Source organism: Miniopterus natalensis, chromosome 2 (assembly GCF_054644295.1).
Source record: "Miniopterus natalensis isolate mMinNat1 chromosome 2, mMinNat1.hap1, whole genome shotgun sequence".
In the NCBI taxonomy this organism is placed as follows: domain Eukaryota; kingdom Metazoa; phylum Chordata; class Mammalia; order Chiroptera; family Miniopteridae; genus Miniopterus; species Miniopterus natalensis.
In genome coordinates this window covers 64,658,734-64,667,773 of record NC_142082.1, presented here as the reverse complement: position 1 = coordinate 64,667,773, position 9,040 = coordinate 64,658,734, and positions in this window count along the sequence as shown.

Genomic DNA, 9,040 nt, shown 5'->3' with positions numbered 1-9,040 from the left:
GCCATACAATCTCTGTCCAAACTACCCAACTCATCTGTCGTAGTGTGAAAGCAGCCATAGGTTATATGTGAAAAAATGAGCATGGCTGTGTTTCCATAAAACTTTATTAACAACCCTGGCTGAGTAGCTTAGTTGGTTAGAGCATCATCCAGATACATCAAGATTGCAGGTTCAATCCCCAGTCAGGGCACATACAAGAATCAACAAATGAATGTATAAATAAGTAAAACAACAATTGATGGCCTTCTCTCTCTCCCTCTCTCCCTTCCTCTCTCTATAAAAAAAAGAAGAAAAAAACCTTTATTAACAAAACAGGCAATGTGCTGGATTTGGCCCATGGGCCATAGTTTGCTAACGCCTGATGTATATTTAAAAGAATCAAGAATGAAATGGTACCAGACTTGCAATAAATAGACTGAAGAATACATGGCAGTTGCTCAATGTTGGTAAAATTCTGAAGAAAAATTATTTTTAACCTAGAATTCCATTCCCCATCAAATTATCAAATAAAAATGAGGTTTGAAAAAACTCCCATCAACATTTTCTCTGGAATCTGACAGTGGGCTTCATCAAAATAAGAAAGAAAATCAAACATCCAAGCAAACAAAATGGTTATTATTAACCCCAAAGGAAAGGAAAAATTGTACAGGAAACAAATTAATCATTGGTCACTGTATAACTCAGCTCTGATACTGGTCTCAGAGGCATAATAAACATATCAGTCTAATCAAATTTATAATAGAGCTACACTGGAAAGATGGAGGGAAGGACTGGCAGTGTGTGGTAGAGGGGTTTTTATGGAAAAGAGAGCTACAACTTTGTCTCCCAAAGGCGGGAATCAAAAGATAATAGGTAAAACCGAAATTATAAAACTAAGTGCTACAAACATTTAAGGTTTTAGAGGCAAATACCAATCAGCTACAAAAGTTGAATATGGTCTCTGGGATGGGGTGTGGCAAAAATCATTTTAAAAGCTTTATGAAACAATTTGGTTCTTTTAAGCTATATTCATGTATAAATTTTGATTAAAAAAAAACCCCAAAAACTTAGGAGATTCCTAGATGGCTGCAGAGTAGTTGCAAGCTGCATCCACCTGCTCCTGGCCCCAAATTGGATTTACAGTTAAATTACAGAGCAACAAACTGAACAACCAACTGAAGGCTAGCTGATCTGAAATATTATATCCAAAAATTTAAAAAGCCACACAGAGACTAGTAAGAAGGGCAGAGACATGGAAAGGGCCGGCCCCGGAACCGAGGTGTGGCGATGGCTGAGAAGTCAGAGAGATATCCCGGCTGCAAAACTCACTCTCCCTAGGAGCATGGGGTTTCAACCCCTTACAGGGGTCCCCAAACCAGAGCAACCGAGATGGGAAGAGATGCCCATGCAGCATCTGGTGGTAAAAGTCCGTGGAGATTCAGCGCCCCTGGAGACTCAGGCTGCATACTCCCGGGAAAGAACACTCCTGTAGCTACAGCCCCGGCCTGGGGAGCTCGTGGTCTGGACCCCGCCCGCTGACAAGGCCACGCGGCCATACTCGGCCCTGCAGAGGGATCTGCTGGCTACACCCAGCTGTGACTCTAAGGGGATCTCTTGTATCTGGGGAGGCTTTTGACAGAAACCTAGACGGTGACTAAACTGTGGCTTGGGGAACACCTCCAGGGCACAGCAGGTACCCCTCTCTCCACCTATTGAGCCACTTGGCTGCCCCATCCTGCTGAGACCAGCCGTCCATGAGGAGCGATTGAAGTGCCAAGCAGAGCTGGGACCTGTGGCTACATACTGCTTAGTTCGGCGTCAGGGGAGTGGCAGGGACACAGGGAGCAGAGCAGGGATTTTCAAACTGCGTCTCCCAGGGAGGCTTCTGTCTGGGAGCCAGATGGGAAAGTGCTGGGCTTCGAGGCTACACTGCAGGAGGCAAATCCAATCCCCCCTGAGTTCAGCCTGTGCTACCCCAAGAAGTGCCTGCCCCCCTCCTACAGGTTGTGGGCACCACTCTCAATAAGGAGACTGTTTGGATCAGACCTGCCAAGTCCCAGATACCCTCACTGGGTGCAGTTCTGCGGGAGGAAGGGAGAGCATCTCAGAGCGGGGACATTCCAAGTGTGAGACCCTCGGAGACTACTGTCAGACTGGGACAAAGTGCTGAGCCCTCTCCTGCGGGATGGGCTGGCATCATCGCCAACGGGAGATTTTTATCTATCCCACTGGGCTTGGGGTGGCTGAGGTCACTCCTGCAGAGGGGCTGGCTGGTTGCACCCAACCTGAAGCTTCAGCAAGCCCCTCCAGGGGAGCTAGAGTTGGAGACTCTGACAGAGGTTGAGGGGTTTTGCTTTGAAGCAGGAGCCACTTTCCCCTCAGTGAGTGTCTGACTGTGTGATCCCCAAGTAGGGGACCCACTAGTCCTATCTTCCCAAACCTGGTTGCCCCGCGCAACCAAGCCCTCAATCTGTGGCAGGGGCCATGGACTGCGGCCAGCCTGCCCTCACCTGCTAAGTGAGGTGAACCGGTTCAGTTAGACAAAGCAGCAAGAAGTTAAAGATGAAAGAAAGAGAAGGGAAAGCTTTAAAATCAGAGATCTGTCCCACTTTCTGACTGCACTTGACCCCTGCATCCAGGCTCGCTCTTTCACTTTGTTTTGTTTTGTTTTTGTTGTTTTGTGTATTGTGTTTGTTTTATTTTCCCATCAACATTTCCACAGATCTTTGGGGTGATGATATCTCCCCCAGTTACCGTCCTACTTGGGCTGCCTTCCTGAGAGGGTTCGAGGATTTGTTACACACGAGGTCCCCATTTTCTTACCTCCCATCCACTTTTTCTTTTGAAATTTTTCCTTTTTCAGCAACAAAGCTTGAGTAGAAGTAATTCTGAGTAAAATACAGTGTTATAAGTTAAAACTGTTTCCTACCCCAGCCCATCATGCAGTTGTGGCTTTGGAGAGGGGGGCTATAAAGCACTATGAGATTTGCAGCACAGTGTTTATCCTGAAACATAGCACGAAATCGGGAACCAGCTGTTTCCAGGATTGGTTCGGTCATGCAACCGTGTCATTAGGAGCCGGAGTCCCTCTACACAGGTGTCCCGAGAGCGTTGGCTCGGCCCTTAGACTTGCCCCTGTGCCGTTCCATGGGCAGTGCCACAATCCCAGCATCTGCTTGAGGAAAAGAGGCGTTTCCTCCCATGCATCTCTGTTTTATTACAGAGGGAATCTTTCTCTGTAACGACAGCAGACATTCTGCCAGGTTAAAGTCACCAAGGTTGAATCTTGCTGTAAGTGCAAAGGGATAGAAAAATGAGAACCTGAAATGTTCAGTCTCCAGAGGGGAGGGTGGGTGCTGCCATCAAACGAGTGGGGCTTTGTCATAGGATAGGCGATCGGCAGGGCTGCCACTCCGCTGTGTGCCTCAGCATCCGCTAAAGAGCACGTGGGAACCCAGCAGGCAGAGCCCTGCGGCGCCCAGTGGCAGCACTAACCACTAGGAAAGGTGGTATGAAGTGGAAGCCTCCGTGGTGCCTGGTGGACATGGTGGTGCCCAGCAGATTTTTTTTGAGTCCAGCACAGGGAGAGACCATAGCTGCACTGTTCAACATGGTAATCATTATCCACATGGGGCTCTTTAAATTACAATTAAATAAAACTTAAAATTCAGTCTCTTAGTCACAGTCGCCACATTTCAAGTGCGCAGCAGCCGCTAGTTGCTACAGCTAGTCGCTACTGTATTGGACATTGCAGATCAAGAACATTTCTGCCTTTCTGGAAAGTTTGTTGGCAGTGCTGGGCTAGAGCAAGGGAGGAACTGCTTCAATGACAATTCCACATATGTAAGAAGAAGATTAGGTTATAGCACCGTTGCTGGCATCTCCAGGGATGCCTGGAGCCTTGCTACAGAACTGCGGCCCAGATAGGAAAGAAATATACTAGCTAATGATTTATAATGTGCTGCTTAAAGCCCAAAAGTTTCCTGGAGGCACTAGGTGCTAGCTTGTCTGCATTGTTTCATGAAAATGTACAGATTGATGGTCCCCACCTGGTTTACCTGGTCACTCAGCCTGATGTTGGCTGTGTGATCAGTGAGGTATAAAAGACCTCCGTGCAAACTTGTGCTTTCTTCCCTGAGACATATCTTGTTCTCATGTTGATGGGTTATGAGCCCAAGAGGGAGCATATTCCGTACAACTAAGAGCGGAGTCTGGAAGCTGAGCCCGGTGTTCTAGGCCTCTGTAATGTTTTGTGCTTTCTTGCTCCTGGTGCTGTATGTCCTTCCCTTGTAATCTTGCTGAGTATACCTTGTTAGAGTCCTGCCAGTCCTTTCAATTATCTGACCCTGGGTAATTGCTGCACCCCATGGTGGCCAATCTGACTTGGTCATTAACACAAACAAAACACCCTCTGGATACTGCTAGAAGTAACTAGGTTGAATGTTACAAGGCTCTGGAGGTCCCGCACTAGCAGGTATAAGCAAGAAACACTAAGACATAAATGAGAGTTTGTTCTTCGTTCTTACATGTCGGAAGGAAGTTATAAAGAAGTGATATAGTTTGGCACAAATATAAGTCAAAAATTATTTATGTTCAGGTCCTTGGAAAGATAATTTTATCCCTTAGACCTCAATTTTCTCTTCTGTAAAATGGAAATTATTGCAGAATTGACATCCTAGGACTGCTTGAGGGTTGATTTACATAATACACGTAATAAGCAAGTACAACACTGAGCATGTAGTAAGAACCCAATAAATGTGGGCTCCTGTCGTTATTTTCCCCAAACAAAGATATTTATTAAATATAAACTTTTATAACAAACCAAGTAATATATTACCTAAGAGATCTCATTATCTGTCTTAGATTTTATTTTTATCCAGCAGCATTGTCTCAATTACTTTCAATTTTACATCTATTTTGTTTCTTTTTAAGTTATATTTTACATAAACACACACAGCATCTGAGTAGAGTGCTACCTCTTCCAACCCCAAATAGGGTAATGTTTTCATATGCCCTCTTGATGAACTTAGCTTTTATTTTAAAATTCTACATTTTCATCCCTGCTTGGCACTTCCTCAGTGGGAAAATTATGAATGGAATTGTTAGGCAATGAACTCAGATTTCTTCTCCTGGTGGTTAATCATGGTTTCTAATCCCAGTGGTAAAAAACATCTTTCTGGCAGCCTTCTGGTATTAATCCTCCCTTTATAGGGAGATTTTACAGCTAGTAAATGATGATAGAACTGGGACTCAAATCCAATCAGACCCATATAAATGTTCAAGTTGTAAGAATGTATAGATAATAGGCTACATTTTGGGGAGAGGATATCACTTGTAATAGAAAAAAAGAGATTGTGAAGAGACTGAAAAAATTTTTTTAAGAAAGTTATAGAACAATGCTGCAGGAGAGGCAACAAATTATACCATATTCTTACCATTAAAGAACTTGAACCCTGCGTTGGACTTGTCCTATTCAAGGTTCTTTAAATCACATGAAACAGAAATCCATTCAAGATAACTCAAATAAAAGGGTGATTTATTGTCAGGCTATCTCACAGAAGAAAAGGAAATATGGATGAGTTTCATGTAAACTACAATTGGAAAGTGACATGGTGTTAGGAACTGAGACAGGCACTTAATCTCTCCCTCTCATGATGTCAAGTTCTCTAATCTTCTTTGCTCTGAATTCCTTTCTGTCTTACCTGGTTTACTCCGCTTGCATATCTGAATATGGCCCAACACAGCCAGACTCCATTTTTTTTTTTTAAGATTTTTTAAAATTGATTTTTAGAGAGAGAAGAAGGGAAAGGAAGTGAGAGAATCATCAATCAGCTGCCTCTTGCACACCCCCTACCCGGGATCGAGCCCACCCCAGGCATGTGCACTTACCAGGAATCAACCGGCAACCTTTCAGCACAGGATGACACCCAACCAACTGAGCCACACCAGCCAAGGCCAGCCTGACACTTAACACTGGGCTCCATTACTTTGTCATGACCAGCATTGTGTCTTTTTTTCTATCAGGCAGCATCATCCTTACCAATATCATCCATCTGCAATATTTGCCTTTGGCTCAGAAATTCATCTGCTGTTAATGGGTTTGGTTGGAAGTTTGTGAGCACCTGGAGTCTAGAGCTGAACTTTTGGGGCTGTAAGAAAGTAAGTACCTCCAAACATATCCTTTATACATATACATGCATGTTTAAAAGTTGAAGAACCATGCTGGGGTAGTCATTTTTGGCTATCCTAGAGTTGTCATGTGAGATATGTATATGTAGTAAAAACAGAAGTGCTCCACCAGTCTCATGGTGGCAGATATTCATGTGGACTGAAGCTCCAGGAAGTCTGCATAGAGAAAGTGAATTGAAGTGATATCTTAAAGAATGGGTAGGGATGACTATGAGGAAAGAAGATATAAGAGTGTTTCATTCAGGTGAAAGGGCGTGAAGGTAGGAAACATTGGGGTGCATTCAAAGAGTAGAGTATTTTAACTGGAGCAGAGTATTCATATACGGATGCAGTAAAAGATAAGATGGTAAAAGGCAAATTGTGGGCTAACTGAGGAGGATCCTGCAGTCCATATTATAGAGAATGGATTTGGTTCTAGAGGCAAATTTGGATAAGACTTGGTTTTAAAATATTTTCTATTTGGGATACATATGAAGAAATTTTGGTACTGGAGCTGTTTGAAGATGGGCCTTGGGTGATCCAGGGTTGGAAAAAAGAGAAAAGGTAATATAATATATTCTACTTCTAAGGTCCCATCCTTAAGGAAATTATAAAAGATGAAGACCAAGATTTACAAACCAATATATTCATAGCAGCGCTACAAATAACATAAAAGCCTGGAAATAATTTAAACACCTACCAGCATGAGGTTCATTAATAAATTACAGATATCCATATGTTGTGTCATTAAAAAGAATGTTTCCAAATAATATTTAGTGACATGGGGGGAGGGGAGGTAGAGCTGCTCATTGTATATTAAATGTAAAATTCAAGGACAAGGCTAATATTTATGTATATGCTATATGCTAAAACTTACACATCAAATCTTTCAAAATGTTTATAATTCTATCTCTAATGTGATTGTTTACATTTTTACAAAGATTTATTATAGCAAGCAAATATTTGCATCTGCTATATATGTTAAAGTAAGTGCTAAGTTGCTGTAACAAAAAGATACCAAAACTACAATGGCTTTGATAAGACAGAGACCTGTTTCTCTCTTATGCAATCCTCTGGCTGGTACAGACTTGTTGAGTAGCTTCACTTTGCATGGTCATTCAGGAAACCCTGCTCCTTCTATCTTGGTTCTCCATCTTCGTCTGAGTTATTTTTCCCCCTGTATAATCATAGCTGAGTTGGTGCTGTGTTCCTGTTCTAGCCTACAGGAAGGGGGAAAGAGAGCAACAAGTTCAAGCAACTTATTTTTAAGGATGTGGAGCAAAAGTTGCTCCCATCACCTCTGTTCATATTCCATTAGCCAAAATTTGATCTCATGGTCACAGCAAACTGTAAGGGAAGCTAGGAAGTAGAGTGGGAGGGGCTGTGCTCTGTGATTTAAAGGGAGGAGAGAAGAAATACTTGGGGAAAATAATCTCTTCCAAATCTGCTAGGACGCAGTAGGCCCTTAGGAGTCCTTTATTAACTGTTCCCCACATGTCTAAGGTTTTTTGTCTTTATGTCAGCAGTGGAAACTCTGTAACTATCAGTAAACCAGTCACCTGCTTTGTGTGTGTGCTATGTGCCCTTGAGTGGGCTCCTGGTAACCCTACGAATGAGTGATGTTCACAGTGTCCTCTCCTAAACGGCCCTGCTCAGCTCCTGTAAACTCATGCCTATGGCTTCCTTTATGGAGGCAATCCATCTCACATTGGGTCTCCCTCTTTTTCTGCCATCTTCTATTTTCCCCAGCATTGTTGTCTTTTCCAAAGAACCCTGCCCTCTCATGGCGTGCCCTAGGTAGGAATGCTTCAGTTTTGTCACTTTTACCCCTGGCAATGTTTCAGGCTCAATTGCTCTAGAACCCACTTGTTCATCTTTCTGGCAGTCCAGGGTATTCATTGAGCTTTCCCCTAATACTATATTTCAAATGAATAGTTATTTTTTTACTATCAGCTTCTCCACTGTCCAGTTTTCACATTTGTACACAGTAATTGGGAATTAGCATTGGTCTCTAGTGACACATCTTTGCTCTTGGTCTTAATTCTGCCACTGCTTCCCTCTGAGTCTCAGCCTTCTCTTGATTTCTTCGCTATTATCTCCATCTGAATTGAGCACAGGAGTATTTCTGAGACCACAGATGCAGGACACAGGCCTTACCTCTGGGTTCTTTCTGCCACCAATGGAGGCTGTATAAAGCTTGGTGGGCATTTATTTATTACCCAGACCTAGGCCAGCAGGTGGATGTGGGACACTGTAGGGAGCCCTGAGCAGAACAGATAAGAAGACAAAAAGAGGGAAAAATAAAAATCCCCCCCTTACCCTAGCACTGCAGGGAAACAAGTCCCAGGACCCCTGCAGGCAGGGCCTCCAGAGCTGTTTTGACCTTCCCAGTTTTGTGTAAATCTTTCTTCTCTCCCTCAGTAATGTTCAGGAAGGTATTGTGAAAGCCTGAAGTCCAGACTAGCATTACTGACAGAAAATGCTTTAGCCCTTAAGCAGGTTTCTGCTTTCCACCCTGCAAAATGTCTACCTGCTTAAAGTGGAAAAGAGAGGAAAATACAGCAAACAAACCACAAATAATCACCTGTAAGAATTATCCTGCCCCCAGCTTCCTGGGATTCTGTAAAACAGAACCAATGTGCTTCAGTACATGAATATCTCTTTTGAATTCACAGAGCCTTTTCTTTTCTGCTTGGTTCCTAGTTTTTGGTCAGGTTTTGGAGAGTTGAAAAGGTTAGCTAGCCTGCACCTAATAACTTGTATCTGTGTCTGAATTTCTCAAAGATAAAGAAAGGATAGTGGCAAGAAAAAATGTGAAAGAGGAAAAGCTTATTTATTTAACTGCTGTACCTACAAATTTTTTCCCATGGTTTAAAAATAAAGGGTCTGGAAG